This window comes from Pteropus medius, unplaced genomic scaffold (genome assembly GCF_902729225.1).
Source record: "Pteropus medius unplaced genomic scaffold, Ma_sr-lr_union100, whole genome shotgun sequence".
In the NCBI taxonomy this organism is placed as follows: Eukaryota; Metazoa; Chordata; class Mammalia; order Chiroptera; family Pteropodidae; genus Pteropus; species Pteropus medius.
Window position 1 is genome coordinate 11,531,020 of NW_024352784.1, and position 20,792 is coordinate 11,551,811.

The following is a 20,792-nucleotide window of genomic DNA, read 5'->3' on the forward strand; positions in this document are numbered from 1 at the left end:
TATCTATTATCTATCTATCTATCTATCTATCTATCTATCTATCTATCTATCTATCTCTTTATCTTTCTTTCTTTCTCTCTCTAACTTTCCACAATGCTTAAGACATTCTTTCATTTAAAATGAATCTATTAAATGATTCCTGTAACTGATGAACATCTCATAATATATGTTTACAATTTATTTTATCTTATAGTAAGGCTTACATGGGAATACATGAAATACAGTACACAAATTCCTGAAAAACAGTGCCTAAGCAACTAGTAAGTGTGATTATTATTAACACTATAAAATACATACATTCGTTTTTTTGCTGTGATAATACACAGGCAGAGCTATTTGACTCTGTCTCAAGGGTTAGTGATTTTTGCACAGGAACAGCAAATCCAGTGGAAAACTATTACCTCCTGGAAATGGAAACAGGAAGACATAAACAGGAAGGAGCCATCTGATTCTTAAGTGTGGATGACTCATTGTTAGCCTGGAGTAAATAGGTATTACAAAATTCAAGATGTACAACCTCAGAAAGGAGGCACAGAATGAGTCACATCTAAGTGAATTCAAAAGTAGAATATTTACTTGACTTTACCAAGTCACTGATTTTCTTTGCAGTGGTGCCATAGACTAAAGGCTATATTTTTACAAATTTTTTTTTAACCTTCCGTTTGAGGCCATTCTTTTTCAGAAGCAGCAACAAAGTGATAAGAATGTTGGAGAAAGAGTTAGAAGTCTGGGAACCTAGCTCTGTCTCCATTATGTATTAAGGAAAAGATTTTGATTTTTCTGTGTCTTCATTTTCTCATCTGTAAAATACGATCTTGTCCAAAGAACATTAAATCCCTTCTATGTGCTAAGTATTCACTTTTCTAGGTGCTGGAGTGCTGCACATAAGAGGATAAGTAAGGTGAGTATAGTGGGGAAGACAAAAAAGTAAATCAGAGGACTTTAAAGGCTTAGGCAGAAGACCAGCTTCTATCATCATGTTTCCCTTATTTATTAATGAGATGATCAAACCACAAAGAGTTAAATTGTCACAAAGGATTAATGCTGGTTTTCACAATATCACAGTTTCGAGTGTGATTATCAGACTCATTCAAAGACCTGAAATAATAGGTTTTTCTTTCTTTGAGCAGCAGCATTCCTGAAAAGTCATTGATAAATTCTTTTTTAAAAAATTTATTTTAAGTACAGTAAAACAGGTTGCTAGTGAAAGATTTCTACTCTCTGTTCTTTGTTCCGAATTTGATTCGTTTAAAGAATAAGGTACATCTAAATTCTTAAGAAGATCTCTGAAGGCCATTATAAATCATAGCGCTATTTTTTTTCTGACATCTTATGTCAGCAATCTTATATGAGGGAGTATATGGCAGATAGAATAGTATAGGAAATATAGAAAGAGTACAGATTAGGAATCAGAATAAAAATCTAAACAATAGTAGCCACCTTACTGAGTGTTTGCTATATGTCAAGTCTTTTAAATATTACCTTGTTTCTACCCTTTCAATATTTTAATCCTATTTTATATGTGAGGAAATTGAGGATCAGAGCAGTGAAGTGACTTGCCTAGGTCACATGACAAGAGACTCTGGATGAGATGCGGATCTGAGCTGCAGACTCCATTATATAATGATTTTTCCAGGGTACGATGCAGAATGGAGGGCAGGGAAGGAATACTTCCCTTCATCCTTATGAGCCAGGCAGTGTGAGGGGAGAATGGAGATTTTGGGTAAATAGAACAACATTCCCTCAAAAAGGAGAAAACATCACCTTCCTAGAGAGGGGGCTGGCTTAACAAAGTGGGATGTTAGGAAGATCTCTGCTTGAGACAACGGCCACATGGGAGAACTTGGCCAAATCAGTCAGAGAAATTTATCCTGTCTGGAAAATTCTTCAAGCTGTAGGAGATCAGGGCCATCTGTTAAAAAAGTTCAGCTCTGTGGTAATAGCTTCATGAGGATATATTAAATAAGATCCAGACTTTCAAGCTGTGTTCCCCGACAAAAGCAGAGAATGAGGTGAGCTTATTTTCCCTAGTCTATAAAAAAGAAGTTAAGTTCATGGCTGGTCACTTCATGTAGTCTTTTGTTCAAGCACTTCGTACAGTGTCAGGAGCACGGTAACTGCTTAAAATCTACTTGCTACTATTATTCTAAAGATCTGTAATTTTCAAGCACACTGGACATGGATCCTATCAGTCTAGCACCTTAACCTGCACTACCTCCAACCCACAGGCCAATTACAAAAATCCTCTGGGGAGCATGAGAAGTCTACATTCACAGCACACAATTAAAACTCTCAGATTCACTATTAACCTATAAGAATGGGGATAAAAGTTCCTATTAATTCCCAGGATGCCTATGGCAGATCTAATACGATGACAAGCACTCTGCAAAATGTGAATGGCTATCTAAATGTGAAAGAATGCCAAATACTGTCGTTACTATTACTGTTTCTTGCTATTTTTAGAATACTCAGGAAAACACATATTCTCATTAAAACACAAATTTTCTTAGTGGTTGAGGTGAATTTATGTAATCATTTTATTCTGAGAAACTTCTATCGATAGGTAAATAGTAAAGGGGACAGTATGAGAACCTATGCTTAGGTAAAAAGGCAGATGAATTATTATATTTAAATAAGTATTTGTTGGTTTTGCTTTTTAAATAAATTAAATTTGTTTTTTTAACTCACAGTTTACAGAGTGCTTAAGTTTATTTAATTGTTTATTTAATTTAGGTAATTTTGTCAATAAATATTTATTAAACCAAATTATCATGCAAGAGGCCACAGAGCAATATGTTAAGAGCATTAGAATTTGAAAAAAAAAATCTGGTCTGAATTCTACCTCTTTCATGTTTGAACTTTCAAACCTCCATCCCAGCAATCATTGTCCAGCCCTGTTAAAAGGTGACCTTGAACAATTTATGTACCATTCCAAGCCTCCTTTTTCTCACCTTTGAAACAGGAATTTTACCTCCTACTCTGCCTAATCGAGCAAATTTGTGAGAATTAAATAATGGACTATTTAATGTAACATACTATTATTTGGCAGAAAAGAAGTGTGTATGTTGCATTAATAAACTAAAATGATGGTTTACTATATATAGTAAAAAATATTACTAATAAGTGGCCTGAAGCTCTTTATTGCATTTTCTTTCTATTGGAAACTTTAAGTGAAAAGCTAATTGTAGTCAGAAAGATGATAAAAATTGGTATGGGGTCAGAGGTAGATTTTAATGGCTAATGTCATTGATATGATCGGCTAGTGTGTGTATCTTAATAGATTCATATTTCTGTTTAGCTTTTACTGGTATCAAGTACCCATTTAAAAAGTCATATTTCTAAAATATACATAATAATTGGGAGAAATGATCACAATATAATGGTATATAAGTAAAAAAAATAAGCAAAACTATATGGTTGGTTTTAATTTTTTTTTACATATATATAAAGATGCAAAGTGTAAACGCCAAAAGAACAATGCTTCCTTTTGAGTGGCAGAATTATGAGTGAATTTTACCTTTGTCTTTACATTTTTCTGTTTCTCTAATCTTCTGTAGTTTTTTTTTTAATGTTAAAAACATTTCAAATAGAAAATTTTAGAAACATCACTCTGACTTGCTGTTAAGATGGTCTTTATATATATATCTATTTAGGCGAGGCAACTCTTAGTTGACCTCACAGATTGCAAGGACCTTGTCAGCTTACAATCCCTTATTTATTTATTTTTTACACTTATAGCACCTGGTCTTCCTAAGTGGTCTCCCATCCAAGTATTAACCAGGCCCGACCCTGCTTAACTTCTGAGATCAGATGGAATTGGGCTTGTTCAGGGTGGCATGGCTGTAGACTCTTCTTATATATTTTTGTTAATATTTGAAAAGCACGAATGCGTTGAGCTTGAGATAACTTATTATGGACAAGTTCCTTGGGAGTGTATGTATGTGGCAAATAGAAACTAGGAAATATGAAGAGTTAAGACGGAGGTGGAAAGTTTAGGAGTGTTAGTCAGTGATAGGAGACAAAGCATGATCATCTGTATAACTCAAGTATTTACAGGAGAAGGCTGAAAATTGATAGAAAATCCCTTCTAAAAAAAAAATCAAACAAATCTCTTACCAGATATAAAACCCAGGAGCTTCTAAAAAGAAAGTAACACAATATAGACAGGTAGCAGACCTTACTCAAGAAATTTGTATACCCAGCTCAGAACCCCAGAAGGCTACAAGTGCAATAAGGGTGTAAGGCCACCTCAAATCAGAGGGTCTTTAGAGAACTCCAGGCCCATACTCAAACACTGGAGAAATGTTTTCTACCAAGCATGATGGCCAGCCATGCAGCTCCTGCTCAAATACCTGCTCAGATGGGGAAGCAGCTCACTCCTTAGTGAAGCAACTCGGCTCTTTGTTGGTGGGTCTTAGGGTTAGCTAATATACTCCTTATCTCTGAACAACTACTGAATTCTACTAGCAGAGAATAAGTCTACTCTCTTTTCTGCGTGATAGCCATTCAAATACATAACAATATTGACATTAAGGACTTGAACTTGACTCTTCTGATTTCAAAAGATTACTTCATAGTATCACTTTATAGCATCATTAGGGCTTCCTAGTTCATTGGGATTATTCTGACAGATTAAATGTTTCATGTGCCACCTAGTTCTTTAATAGCTTCCTATGATTTGAAAATAATATGCTCTTTTATCCCCATTTCCCAACTAATTGATTTGTTAGTCTAACCCAATTATTAAGTCTATTTGTTTGTTTAGGGGTGATAAATAGGCATCATATTATTAGAACCAATTTATGATCATAATTATATAACATGTGATTTATCTCATCAAGATGATTATAAAAGAGCAATTTAAAAATAGTGAATATAGCCTCTAATAGACATTAGGCATATCTTGTGCATATAAATGTTCAAATTATTATGACTGCAAAAGTTGCCTACAAGTATCTTAATACTGAGTTTATTAAGAAAGAGGCATAAATACATATTGGGCATAAATCTAAATCAGGGAAAGTACAGAAGAACTTTCTTCTCTTGAAATTTATTTACTACTAACACTGCTCTGATGAATAAAGCAGTCTCATTCTTTCATAGGACAGGCTGAATCACTGCAACATCCTGCATCACATCACAAAAACATAAAAATTAATATCTTCATTCTTAGAAACACAAACTTTTGAAGCCTGAGGAAAATCTTATCTAATAAGGGTAATATTTTTTTTTAAAAGAATAGATAATTGTCAATAAGTAGGCATTTTATTATTTAAAATTTTTCTTTTCCTCATTTCAACATCACTTTTTGCTAAAAAGTAAGGAATTTTTATTTGCAATGAGCAAACTGAACCCTGGTATTACGTATCATTGAATGCATTTGAATGGACGATGGATGAAAGCTTGTCCCTCAATATAAGATAACTATACATATATGGGTCATCCCTAGTGAAGCATAATTAACTTTACAACAGTGCTTGAAAAGTAGTATAGCAAAGAGAAAGAACATAAGATTTCAATATGAGTAGATTTGGCTTTAATTCTAGCTTTATTTCTTATTGAGTTTGTAAACTTTTGAGTTTCAAGTTCCTCAAGTGTAAATAATGTTAATATCTACTCAAGTGGTTGTTGTAATAATTGGTTAATAGATAAAACCATTTATCAGAGCCTGGCACATGTCAGGCATGTTCGTTTCCGTACTTGAGACTCTTCAGATAAACCTAGAGAAGGCGACTCGCTGCCCTCCTTTCACCACATTCTTCTGCAGGCATAAACTTACAAAAGTAGAGATGGAGGAAGGCGAGAGTCTTGTGAGGTCAAAAGTGAAGCTCAAATAAAAGTATCTGTGTTTTGCAGATATAGCTGCTATATCAGCATGTATTGATTTTAAAAATCATTTGGACATATTTCAAGCAATTTAAGTTCTCTTTGCAGGTGATATAGGACAGTTTGAAAAGATATTCTTGTATGTGCAAGCACTAAATTTATTCCAGGTACATTTGATATAAGTAAAATATTGTCTATGAGATTTTTTAAAGATGAGAAATAAATGCATAGGGTATGCAACATAGCCATATTCTGACTTAAAAAAAAAATCTTTTAAGACTTTTATTTGCTGTGATGTGACAGTTTCTCTGGTCACTTTTACAAGTGTCTATTTTCAGGTGGTCTTTATACATTGTCATGTTGTCCTGAACAAGCAGAATGATCAAGATATTATAGATTCACTTTACCCTGAACTGAACCAAAGTCTCATGACTCTGAAGCCGATGGACAAACTGCTACCTTTGCCATTAGAGCCTGCAACTATAACTGTTGCCTCCAAGAACACACAACTGTGCCAATGCTCCAGGAATCCAGAGATTGCCATTGAGACTTTTGGCTCCAGGGACATGATATGGCTCTTAGATCAGCATAGTTAAACTTGGATGTCATGAGCCTAGCCACTTGACACTCATGCAGCTATTGAGAAAAACATGGAAATTCTGATAAGGCAGTATGGAAAACCCATCACATCTCTATAACCACTGTGCTTGCCAGGGGGAAAAAATAACACATGCAAAAGAAGTAAAGTTTTCAAATCATTTCCATATTCCATGACTTAACTGAGTGCATATAATTAATTGGCTGAACCTAAATTATATCCTATAGGCTAGAGACGTGGCATCTGCAAGGGCATATGGAATACATAGTATGTAGCTTTCAGTTTTAAAGATATAAGAAGGGACTTTCATTTCCATGCAAGATGGATGAAATAGCAGAAATCAGATTTTACCTCTTGCTTCAACTAACCAAAAATAAATAAATAAAAAGAAATCGGATGAGCTATATGAAATACTGGTTTCTCAGATACTGGACATCAGGCATTGAAGATAGTGATCCTTAAGGGAGGGGAAACAAATGAGGTAAGCCCTATTATTACCCATGCTTACTGCCTTGAGAGAGTTTCCAGGCCACCAAGCATGGAGAAAGTCTCCAGGAGGAGGCTGGCAGACTTCATCAGTTGAAGAGATGGAACTGAGAATCAGAGAAGTTCAATATGGCTAGAGTTTGCCAGACAGGGTACCAAAGAGAAGAGAGCTATGCAGAAAGAAGAAGTCTGGAAATACGCAGAGAGGCACCTTTAGGTATTCAGTGGAGTACTGTTTGGCACATGTATGTGTGAGGAAACTACCAGAAGCCAGGGAAAAACTATTTGAATGGCTGTAAGAATTAACACTTGGCATTCATAAAGGTCTAGGAACAGTGCCTGTTATCTCTAGACAAATTGGAAAACTTCACAATTCACAGGGCATTGAGCAGCACAGTCAGAAGGGTCTTGCCTCAATAGTAGGGCGTAATTGGCTCTAGACTAAACGTTGCTTGCTTCCACCTAAATACCTTAAAAGCAAGACTTAAAAGGATCAGACAGTTGAACTGCATCCAAGGACACAGTTCAGTATTTATCAGAATACAAAAATGTGTGGCCCCAAAAGAGTAAATTTCATAATGTTCGGCATCCAGTGCAATATTACCAAGAATTTAAAGAAGTAGGAAAATATGATCCACAATGAGAAGAAAAATTAACCAATCAAAAGCAACCGAGAACTGACACAAATGTTAGAATTATCAAAAAAGAACATTAGAGCAGTTACTATAACTGTATTCCAGATGGCCAAAGTTAAATAGAGACATGAAAGATATCTTTTGAAAAGAGCAAAATTAAACTTCTAAAAGTGAAAACAACAATGTGTGAGATGAAAAACACACTGGAAATGATTAACAGAAGATCAGATGCTGTAGAAGAAAAGATTAATGAATGTGAATTTATTCCAATAAAAACAACCAAAGGAAATAGAGTGAAAAAAAGATTTGGAAAAATAAAAAGAATATTAGTGAACTGCAGGACAATTCCAAGTGTTCTAACATATGTGTAACAGGAGACCCGGAAGGAAAGAAAAAATACTTGAAGAAATAATGGTCAATAATTTTTCAAATTGTATTGAAAACTATTCTATAAGCACAAGAAACATAAAGAGAAATAAATTAAGATACATCATAATCAAATAGCTTGGAACCAGTAATAAGGAGAAAATCTTTATGCCAGAAAAAATTAAACATTATGTAGACAGAACGAAGAAAATGAGGATGACAATGAATCTCATCAGAAATTATACAAGAAAGCACTAGAGCAACATTTTTAAAGTACAAGACTTGACTTAAACTTCTATGCACAAAAAATATATTTCAAAAATAAAGGCAAAATATATTTTCAAACATAAGAAAGCTTAATGAGTTTATTAGCAGCAGATGCACACTGTAAAAATTGGTAAAGGAAGTCCTCCAGGCGGAAGAAAAATGAAATAGAGGTCTGTAAATTCAAAAAAGAAGTTCATTGGCAATGGTAACTTGGTAGATAGATATGTAAGTTTTTTCTTATTATTTAAACCTCTTTGAAACATAATTAAATGTTTAAACAAAAATACTAATAATGTATCGCAGTTTATTTATATATATTTATATACATACAACATAAATTCATACAAGCATACATATAAAATGTATGACAATACCACACAAGCAGAAAGAAAGGAAATGAAACTATATTTCATAAGATTTTAATACTATACATGAAGTAGTATAATATTACTTGATGATAATACTAGACAGTGGGATAAAAATGTATACTATAAACTCTAGAGCAACCACTAAAATAACGATGACAACAAAAAGACCCAATTTCATGTGTTTTACTAAGAAAGTAAGCAAAGTAGAAGGAAAATGTGAAGAGCTCAAGTCATCAAATCATTTGTTGAGCTTTTTCTTTTTTAAATTACTTGCAGATAGAAGAATATGTACCAGTGTATTTTGACAATACATTTGGGAACTGATGTCTTAAAGAGAAGAATCTTTCCGCATTATAAAGACTCAGATTGGAGAATAAGAACAGAAATGTACAGTTAATCAGTCAGTTTAATATTATTCTACAAGCAAGATGTTCTGCTTTATGATGAAGAATCATCCCCAAATATGTGTCAAGAGGAAATAACATTATTTCAGCTCAAAACATACATCATTGCAAGACACAAGAGCTACCTTAAGTTTGAATTAAGATGTTTATTTATCAGATAATATTAACTTGCATTATTACCACAAGTGAAAATAAATTTAATTCTAGATAGAAAACTTTTTGTTTCTCCCAAGCAAGCTTTGTCCCTCATTCAAATGGAAATTAAAAAAAAGGCCCTATGTGAAAAGTTTGAAACTATATGAAGTTGGGTCTGGAATTAACTTCCATGTAAACAGTAAGACTTTATGATTCAGAACAGAAGGAGCTTCAAGGACACAGCTACTGTTTTTCTAAATAAGCCCTTTCTATTGATCGCAGCATGTCGTTGCCTAAGGCTACTAACACCAAATAAAAACTGTAAGAGGATAATAAGTACAACTGGGTTTAGGGAATCTTACATATGAGGCATTTCATATTACCTTCCACTTCTCATTTTGATGTGCTTGTATTTGGCATTCTGCTTTTGAATTCCTCATCCTGGCAACTACATGCATTCTGCCTCTGGTAATGGTGCTTTGGTTCCAAGACTCTCCAGGCTCAAGCTATCAGAACATCACTCAGTCAGACCTCAGACTTTTTTGATCCGAGGATGGAGATCTGACAGCCAAAAGAGAAACCGTTCAACTCAAATCTGTGTATTTTCCAAATGCCTACCAGGTCCCAGGCATGGTATGTGGTATTGGAAATGCAGTTATAGACTAAGACATTGTCGCTGCCCTCAAGGTTCTCATAAGGAAGGGAGGGATGCCCACAACTCATTGCTGAAATCGCAGGCTGCTTCATCACTACCACTCACCCCAGTGTGTCCATGCTGTCCCCCGCCCCAGCAATATAATCAATGGATTGGTTTCATTTGTTGGATTTGTAAATCTGCTAAAGGCTTTAGTAAGTAAGATTCCAATTCTCAAAGAAAATGCAGTAATAATGACAGTTTTTCAAAAGAAGATTGGGGAAATAATAATAAGGAAGTGTATCTGCATCCTTTAGTGCCAAGCACTCCGTATGCCTTACTTTTATTATACAGCTATAGAGAAATAATGCATGGAAAACACCCCGCTCAGATGTTGGTGTAGAGATGCGCTATTATCATTGTTGTTCCACCTTTCAACAACCCAGCAAAGGAAGTCTTATTAGTTCCATTCAACAGAGGAAGAAGCTAAGGTTCAAAGAGGCAAAGTGACTTACATAAGTCTCAGAGCTAATGCATGACAGAGCAAGGTACCAACCTAGAAAACCTAGCTCCAAAGCACTTGCTCTTTCTACTCTTATGAAGTTGGATCAGAAAATAGTGCAGAAGCTAATTTGCATGCTCTCTCATTTTAGCAAGGCACACCAATTAAATAAAGATGAAATACTCCATTCTGTTCAACTACCATTTGTTGAAACTCTCCTTGGCATATAAAAAGAAGTAGCCTTTGAATGCTAAATATTCAAAGTTTAAAAGTCAGAAAGCTCTTTATCCTTTAACCGTGTCAGACCAGGCAGATCTGCCTCAGAGAGGACTGGCCTGCCCTGTCCTGCCCCTCTGCACGTGCATTCATTCATGCACATATTATCAAAGTTTGCTTTCAGGCAAAGGCAGGTTTGGGCAGTGCCATTCACTGAACTTTCAGTTGATTCCATTAGGAGAGGTAGCGAGATACAGTGGGGAAAGAACACCAACCATAAATCTGAGAAAAAGATTGTAGCTGCACCTCTGCTTCTTACTCTCTCAGGCCTGGCATTAATTCTTCAACCTTTCTGACCCTCTGATTTTTTATTCATTGAAGTTTGGAGTGGTTTATCTCTAAGGTAACTTGCAGCCTAGATATGTATGTTATGGCTCACTTTTTGGGTTAAAAATGGGCTTAAATTAGCCAACTGATATGGTTCATTATAGAGTTTTTAAAGACAAATCTTGTTTCTTCTTCTGAATAGCAAGTCTCTTGAGAACAAAAACTATGCACCTTTGACTATCTTCTTGCAGCCCTTAGCAAAATACCTATCATGCAACAGGCATTCAATTGATTTTTTTTTTTATTAATAAAAGAATAACTGAATACTTTATATACAAAAAAGCCGGTGAGATTTCAAATGCAAAAGTCACCAGAAATGTACCCGCAGTGAACCAGCTCTTCTGACATATCTAATTCTTCATCTAGTCCAAGAATAACAATTCCGGCTGACTGGTCAGATGCCTTTGACATATAAAAAAAAAAAAGTTATTTTTTTGCTACAATTGCATCTTAGTGCTAGGAAGTGTTTACAATAAAAAGTAAGGCTTTTTATGTGTGTTTGTTTGATATCAAATTTCTGGGATATCTGTGAAGGACAGCATCAAGCCACTTGTACATGCTCTTGAGAAACAGAAAATATAAAACAAATTAGATGTCTGTTCCCTATCATGAACTTTTGAGGATGAGTTAAAATCACAATGAGTAGTAAGTAAGACTCTTTTGTTCATTTTTTAATTCCAAGCACCTTACACAGTGCTAAGGACATTGTAGAGCTTTGTGCTGTGTAAATGAACCTATGAATAAATATCTAATTACAGAATTGAATTTATATTGCTTTTGGAATAAAAATGTTTATGACACATATGTTACAAAGCAAAAGGGTTGGTAACCTAGTTCCATGTAACAACACTGCTAGCCTAGCATAAGAGAAGGATCGCTCTAAACCTAATGAATTCAACCAGAAGAATCTTAATCCTAAATGAACACCTTAAGGTCTAAGCAGTAACTCTGAGAATGCAGAGTTCCTGAAGTTGGCCAAAGATCAGGTTACATTTTGGAAGTTTACTCAGTTGAAGAGGAGCCATCAAGCTGAAATAATGTCTACAGAGAAATGAGGCTTATGCGATGAATAATAGACTATCCTATAAAATAGGTAGATCCCTGTTGCAAATGGAAGCAAATGTTAGAGAAAATAGAAATGAAACTCTAAAGGTAGAAGATTTTTGAGGAGTATGCTGTGTGGAAATAAAATTGCAGAATGGGATAGTCTGAGTCACATCAAAGACTGTGTCTTATCTTAGACTGACCATTGATGGAAAGTAGAGAGTTTGAGAATGGAGGCATGGAGAACACGGTATAATGTCAAAATCAGCAGTTCAGGCAAAGATCAAATTATAAAAATTTGTTCCTTTATTGAGTCAACAATAGGTGCTGGGCACAGAACTGGGTGTTATAAGAAACAAAATAAATGAGAATAAGACATTTTTGCCTTTAAGTAGTGAATAGTGAAGGGGCCCCTCTGCTTTTTAGGACTGAAATAATAAACATATTATGTACCTGCTTCAAATTTTTAATTTGTAAAGTGAAGATACTACTTTCTGCTCAACCCACCTAAGCAAAATTTGGAGATAAAATGGTAACATTATTATGGAGGTGCTTTATAACCATAAAATATTATATGGAAATAGAAGATTCTTCTCCTACTACTATGTAAAGAATAAAGCAAGAATTTAAAAAAAGATTATATAAATGTTGAAACAAGTTTTTAATATAGTAGAGATTTAGATTCGTTTCCTGATAGGATGTAATCACTGACCTGGGCGTAACTAACAACTCGATGACCAGGGCCAGGGGAGGTACTATCAGAATATGCTCTAATTCCTTTTGCTACTTTTGCCTTGTTTACAGATAGCTTCATCAGCTTAAGTTTAGAACTGTTATTAAATGCAGCCACATACTTACACTTTCTGTAACCTTTCTATCCCTGCATCCTAGCTGGGTATACTGTTGTTACCTTGTAGCTTAGTATGAACTAGCTTCTCTTTATTTATTGTCTATTTCATTTATCAATTCTCTCTTGTGGCGTGAAGCTGGGACTCAAGGCCAAAGAAATAAGAAACAAAATGACTATATGGATATTTTTCTGATTGAAAATATTACTTGGACAGCATTTTACTGCTGGGTTTGCAAATAAAAATGGTCACATCCTCCACTCCAAAGAGAACTTTCAAGCATTGATGACTAGCCATGTTTAAAAATTCTGAAGCTTTGAATACTGTTATCAAATCAAAGTAGAAGAAACAGAAAAGCCAACATTCAAGGCTTGAAAATTCAAGAGAATAAGGTAGCTCATGACCCTTGTATAGTCATATACCATGGAGGTGGGCTTTAGAAACCTGGCAGTGTCTGAGGAGAAAGGAAGAGAAAGAATAGATGAGAAAATGTTAAGAGGTAACGGGGGAAGCTGGGGTAAATTAAGACCAAACTCCCCCTAGTGAAAACAGAGAGGGCTCTTCAAGAAGGATGAGCTCTAGAGTAGGCATGACATCTAGTCAAAGGCAACCTGCAAGTGCTCAGCATTAGGCAGAAGCAGCAGATCGGAACGGGTACTCCAGGACAGCGGGAGTGGCTGAGTGGATGCCAGTCCTTCAGCTTCAGTCATGATGGGATATTGGCATTGCCTGAGCCAGGGACACAGCGGGGTCAGATGCCAGAAAAATGGGCTTTGCCAGCATCTTGGTATTTGTGTTGATTAAACTTCACTTTAATTCTGTGCCCTTTGTGCTTATCGATTTAGGGGAAACCTTTTCATGTTGTATTAAAAACAGCAGTAAATATATTTTAATATTCTTTCTTGTTGCAGCACAGACAGCCCTGGGATGGACTCCTGGTTTTGCCATGTAGCAGGTGGGTGACTGGGGTTAATTATTTTACTTCTCTGTGCCTGAGGTTTTACTCCTTTATGCAATGAGAACAATCCACTTAATAAGATTGTTGTGAGGATCAAATAGAACAATTGTGCCTATATAAAGATATAGGTTCTTTAATGATATTTTTCCTTCTTTCCTTTCACCTATGTCCTCAAGGTACATGGTCCGAATTCAAAATTAACAGCCAATATTTATTGAATTCCACATACTATTCTAATTGCTTTACTTGTAGTAACTCCTTAATTTACAGTATAGCTCTATAGGAAAGGTATTGTTTTCGTTCATTTTTCAGGGGAGAAAACTGAGGCACAGAAAGCTTAAAAAGCAATTTTCTCAAGCTCTCATAGTTAGGAAATCACAAAGCCAGGACGCAAACCTTCAAACTCAGGTAATGGAGCTCTAAAGCTGGTGCTCTTCACCACTGCCCTGTAATACCTCTTTAAGCCATGGTTGGTATTGTTATCATGAGTTTACGCGGGGGCTGTGGACGTCTATAAAGTGCCTAACACATAGCAGCCATTCCAAAATGTAGTTGCTATTTCTATTATGCTTTTGTCTTTTTTTTTTTTTTTAAATATGCTATGTATATATATTCTTTCTTACTGTTGGGCTGTAAGCAGCCACTTTAGCTCTAATAGTCTCTCATCACCTATGTTGTTAAATGTGCTACATTTAACAGGAGATAGTGAATTAGAATTGGTAATTAATAGAGAGAAATGATCCATAAAAATTAGATGGAAATCCAATATTAGTAAGTATGAAGCTGGAATTTGTAAAAGTACAAACTTAAAATTGCCCTTATATAGGATAAAAATAGAACATTCTTAGGTCATAACATCCTCATTGCTTAGAAAAGAAATAATAAAGTAGTACTGTCATTTGATAGGAAAACAGTGAGAAATAACCCCCTTTCTATATGTGGCATTAAAGAAGTCCTTGTTAAGACTACATATGATCTAGAAATCCCACTTTGGTTATATATCCAAGGAAAATTAAATCATTATCTAGAAGAGATATCTACCTTCCCATGTTCATTGCAGCATTATTTACAATAGTTAAGGAATGGAAACAAACTAATTGTCTCTGGAAGTATGAATAGATAAAAAAAAGTGTGTGTATATACAATGGAATATTATTTAGTCATAAAAAGAAGGAAATCCTGCCATTTGTGATATTATGGATGAACTCTTAGGACATTATGCTAAGTGAAATAAGACAAAGAAAAATACTATGTGATTTCACTTACTTGTGAATTTACTCATATATGAGTTATGTGGACTCAGTTTACTTATATATGAACTCATAAAAATAGACAGATTAGTGGTTGCCAGGGGTGGGGTCAGGGAAATGAATGAAGGTGGCCAAAGGGAACAAACTTCCAGTTGTAAGATGAATAAGTTTAGGGATCTAAAGTACAACAGGGTGACTATAGTTAGTAATACTGTATTATATACTTGGAAGTTGCTAAAAGAGTAGGTCTTAAAATTCTTATACACAAAAAAGGTAATTAGTGAGGTGATGGAGAGTTAACTAATCTTATTATGGTAATCACTTCACAACTTATATGTGTATGAAATCATCACATTGTATACCTTAAACTTATACAATATTATATGTCAATTATATCTCAATAAAACTAGGAGATAAAAAAAAGAGGTATGGATATTAGGAAAAAATCGATACTTTCCATTAAAAAATGCTACTGACAAAATGGGTTACATATATTATAGGCCAAAAGTAAACCTAAATAAGCATAACAGTAATTAAAGAGTTAAAGAGGGAAGTAAAAAAAATTAAGGCTCTTTGGTTCCCTTAGCCTGGACAAATTACTACAAAAGAGACACTTATAGCTCACCAAATATTCATGTGTTCCTATTTCCCAGATCCCTTCCAGTTAGGCAGGGCCCTGTGGCTTGTTCCGGTCAATGAACTGTGAGTGAATGTGTAAGTATGCAGCCCTCTCTCTTCTGCCATGGCTATCAAGGATCTCGACACTTCCAATGGTGCAGCTACAAGATTGTGGCAACTCTGTCATTGGGGTACTGAATGGCTACACGGAGCAGAGCTGTGCCTCAGGCCCCATTTGATGTGTAGTGTGTGTGAGAAATAAACTTTTGTTGTGCTAAGCTGATTTTAGGATTGTTTATTATGGCATTATAATCTGTCTTAGTGTAGTTATACTTCAAATAAGTAATTTTATACAGCACTCTACAATTCACATAGATATTTCAAATGCATGATCATTTTAGGCAGATAGAGTGTCTAAAGAACATTATACTATTGGTCCAATGTGCATAAACTTAGGAGCTATATTGTCTTAGATTGAAGCAATCAGGGTTTATATTAGCTACATTAGAAAACTCCTTAAGAAGAGGGGCTATTAAAGAGAAACCATGTATAAAGGATACTTAGGAGACAATTTATGAGTTGGATGAGAAGGAAGAGTTGAACTAGAGGAGATGGCCTCAGACTGCTTCTAACTTTTGAGCTGCCACCAAGGGAGCCTTTGGATGTCTGTTCCTGAATGAGTTACAGTATTTGGTCTCAGAAGGTTTTCATAGGGTTTCTCAGAAAAAGTACATGGCCTTCCATTTTAATTTTTCTTTTTGTAACTTTTTCCTACTTTAAAGGTGGGCCAGATTTCAGGAAAGAAATGAGGTGGGTTCCATGCAGTTAAGCTGAATTTAAATTGAGAAGTAGATTATCCACTTCCTGAACCATAGTAATTGATGAAATTCATAATGCTTCTAGTTAGTAATGATATTGAGTTTCTCAGCCTTTTATGCTCTGCAGGTATTTAAGTGAATTCTTTTATTGAGGTATACTGGATAAGGGTTCATTCCAACTATAGAATTTCTCAAATAAATTACTATATTTAAATTGTCTCAGGGCAGGAAAACCTGAGAAAGCAATAAATCTAATTATTTATGGAAATAATCACTTCTCTCTGAGCCCTCTGATTTCTCACATGTAAATGGTAGTGCAGGATAATTTCCCTTCCAGGTCTCGGGTACTGAAAGAAGTAAAGCATTGTTGCACTTGGTTTTCAACTACGTAACAATGAAAGTATTAAGTGCTTTGTGCTAGAGATGGTATTGAGCGTTTTATGTGCCTTTCCCTTACACTTCTCAGAATCTTATTGAGTAAGGACTATTATCACTCACATTTTTTAGATGAGGAAACTGAGGACAATTGTTGATAATCTACTAAATCCAGGCCCTAGATGAGATGAACAGGGTACCTTCCTCATTTTTCACACCTTTAAGAATCCATCTGAGAATCCAAATTCATGGCTAAAGTGTGAAATATTTTAATTAATATCGTTGCAGAAGTGGTTCTGTGACTACAATTAAATTGAAATATTCAATCTGATGTTTTGTGGCTCTCCTCCACATCAATTTATGTTGCAGGGAACTAAGAAGTGCTATTACTAATTTGGTTTAAGGCCGACTTCCAGCAACTTGAATTACTCTTATTTTTTCCAGGCTTTTTCTGATTTCCCTGCATCTTGGAGACAGTCTCTATCTGAAATATAAGTGCCTATTAACAGATAAAAACTGGTGACAGCATTTTATTAAAGAACCTAACCAACAAAAAATGAATGTCAAGTTCCAAAAAAACAAACAAAAGTCTGCCATTATCAATTTGCTGGCCCTTAATCTTATAGCTATGCCCTTGATGAGGTAGAGATGATGCTGTAATAGGCATATTATATGAGAATATATCAAAATGTTATTCAGGTGGAAAGTAATTTGTGGGTATAAAGGTAGGAATTTTATGAACTCTTAAGATGCATTTATTCCTTTGTTTTGCATATCGGCAACAACATGATCTGATACACAAAATTCTAGCAGCACAAGAGTTCTCTTACGTTAACTCTATAATTAGCTTAAACAATAAAACAAAGTATAAATACACAGAATAGTAACCAGATTTAAGGGAAGTGTAACTGTGGTATATTGGTTACCATATCAATCACCAAAGTTGTCTTCGATGATCTGATATGAGTGGAGAATGTCCCTTTTCCCTCAATCTCTCCATTAAAGTCAACATAATAAAATAAAATTTTTCTTTCATTACACCAGTTTCTCCTCCTGCATTCTCTTTCCCAGTTAATGAATGGCACCACTATTTATCCAGTTTCCCAAACCAGAAACTTCAAGCTTATCTTTGATTTCTCCCTTTCCTTTCAATCTAACATGTGATTAGTGTTGAATCTAATTAAAAATGTTGCTCCAATCTTCCTCACCCATCCCCGTGGCCCCTGCCTTAATCCCGGTTCTTTTCAACTTCTGCCTATGGTACTATAATGAGCTTCAGCTGGTTTCCCATCCTCTCATCCCAGCCACCTATTATCCATCTTCAATCATTGCATTAGAGTAATTTCACCAATATGATTACATCAATCTTTTGCTTAAATCTCTCACTGTTTAGGGCGAGTCCCAAATTATTTAATATGACATTCAAGATTCTTCATGCCTAAACCTAACCTTTCTTTTACAAAAAAAAAATCTTCAGTCTATGGTTTCCATGTTTAAATCACACTGTTTTCTGTTCCGAACATACCATTTACTGGCCCAACTTCATATTTTTGTTCATGTTCTACCTGCTTTCTAGAATGACCTTTCTTCTTTTGCTATCTGTTCTGGGTATTCTCTCAATTCATTTCAAATATTTCTTCTCCTGATAATACACTCTGAGAATAGAACTAATCCAAAATTAATTGTTCTCTCTGAACTCCAACAGCTCTTAGTTCAAACTAATCAGATTAATATGAAAGCTTATTATGATTGTACCTGTTTCCTCTGCTGTGATAGTGAAGCAATTCTGTCAATATGGAAAGAGTTGAGTTTGGGGAGTCAGCATACCTGGGGATAGTTACATTTTAGTCATTTCCTAAGCTCAACAGACACATCTATAAAATATGGATGGACAAATCCCTACTTCAAAAGATGAAATAAAGATTAAATGAGATAACATAAATGAGAGTGTTATAGACATGTCACGTGTTGGGTAGCAGAATATCGAACTTTCTTATAGTGGGAACCATGCCCAGTTCACCTCTCTGCCTCCCCTCTCCTAGTATGTGTTCACTGAATATTAGCTGAAGAAAAGGAATAAGATAAAAATTTCCTCTTTCAACCAGGAGACTGATAGAATAAAAATAAACTCTGCACTTATACAGAGTATTTGACCTTTAAAAGCATTGACATTTCTGATGCTTATCTTTCTAACACCCTGACAAAGGCAAGTATTATCATTTTTCTTTTGCATCTGTTTGAATCCAAAGAGACAGATACAAACCAATGAAATGGCTTGCCTAGGCTCACAAAGTCAGGCCAGGGCTTGAGAGAGGCTGGAGCCATGGTCTGATGATCTTTAGTTGAGTCTAAGGACTAAGTTGCCTGCAATGATTTGATATTTGCTCCAGGGTGAGAATTAATTTACATTTCAACATAATTTCAGAGTATAAGTGTTTTGCATGGGCAAGATGGAGCACATTTCATTCTGCATTTCTGAGAAGAAAAAAAAACATCAGATATACACTGATTGCAATAATTTTCTCAGCTCTGCATACGTACTATCTGTTTTCCTTGGCTGTTCTTCCAGAGAAGTTATCATCTACTTAGTCCCATGAAAAACATCTCGGAAATTCCTGAGCACCATTTTAAAGTGAAAGATGGGATAGCAAATTTGAAGCACATATTTGAATAGTTATGATACATAATAGCTTCTCTTTTCAATCAGAATATGACTTCTCATTGAATAAGATAAGGCTAGTGACAGTGTAGTAGAAAAAGCATGGGCTTTGAAATCAAAATGACTCTAACACTTCTAGTTGTGCAACACTCAAACATTAACTTCTGTCAGAGCTTTAGATTGCTTATCTACATTTGGACTAGTACTTTCCCAACAGGATCATTTTGAGATTTAAATGAGGCAAAATACCTACAGAGACGCTCAAATACTGGTTACTCAATAAATGTTAAGATCTTTATATACATTAAAACTCTATTAGAATCCCTGGAGAATCAAACATTAAACATAAACAATTATTCAGATAGAATATTTTCTAAAATAGATGTAATACTTCCTTGCTTTAGCAAAAGGAATGCACTAAACATAGTTTAAAAGCTTCTGAAGACTCATGACTTTCATTTAAAATATTCTTTATGGCATTGTGCATAATGCAGTGATTACTGACATGTATAGAACTGTTGCCCCTGCCCAAGTCTGCCACACACTTAAATCCTGTAGTGTTATCTCTTTGGACTGGTTTGTGTCTGCCTCATCTTCTCTGGTTCACTACTTTGACCTTAGCTTAGGTCCTCATGATTTGTAGCTTGGAAAACTGCTGCAGAATCACTGATTTCCTTATTTCTAGTCTCATCATCTCCAAGTCCTTCCTCTGCACTCAGCAAGAGTAATTTTTCTAAAACCAAAACTGACTGCTTCACTTGTTTAAAAACAAAACAAAACAAATTAAGAAAACAACAACAACCCGCGAAAGCTCCAGTGGACTACAGCCTAAAGTACAAATTTAGCACGGTGCATTTGCAAACACTTCTATGAGCTGCCCTATCGCCTTTCTAGATTCACTTCTCTTCTTGTGCGTAACCCTTCACCACATAAACTTGAATGGGATCTTGTATGGTAGATTCATGGTAGATTCCTGAGTCCACTGGGCTTTTTCACATCTTGCTTTTGCTCATGTTGTTCCCTAGATTGGAAAAGTAACACCTCCCTCCCTAACCCTGGTTTTCTGATAAACACCAATTTTTCAAAAGACACCTAAACCACCTTAGGTTTTAGGAATTCTGTCTTGCTCCTCCTCCAATTCTCTGACTGCAAGAAGAGACCACTTACCTCTTCCTTTGTGACACCATGGGGCCCTGGACAGATATTCACAACACCACAATATTGGGAATTACCTATGTACCTCCCACCCCCATTAGACTTTGTGTTTCTTGAGGATATGATGCTGTCTCATTTATCAAGCTCCAGACACAGAGTAGGTACTCTACAATCACTAGATGGGTATCTTTTTGAGTCATTTTCTGTCTCTTTCTCTATCAGATTAATTTTTAGCTGATTTCC

At 35.2% G+C, this 20,792-nt stretch overlaps 1 protein-coding gene and 1 pseudogene across 4 annotated transcripts in view; both read right to left on the reverse strand.

The window, feature by feature from the left end:
• The window catches only part of DLG2 (discs large MAGUK scaffold protein 2), a 1,673,246-nt gene that overhangs the window by 84,276 nt on the left and 1,568,178 nt on the right, over window positions 1-20,792 (reverse strand). The window lies entirely within an intron of this gene.
• LOC120590616 (uncharacterized) lies at window positions 3,730-3,848 on the reverse strand (annotated as a pseudogene).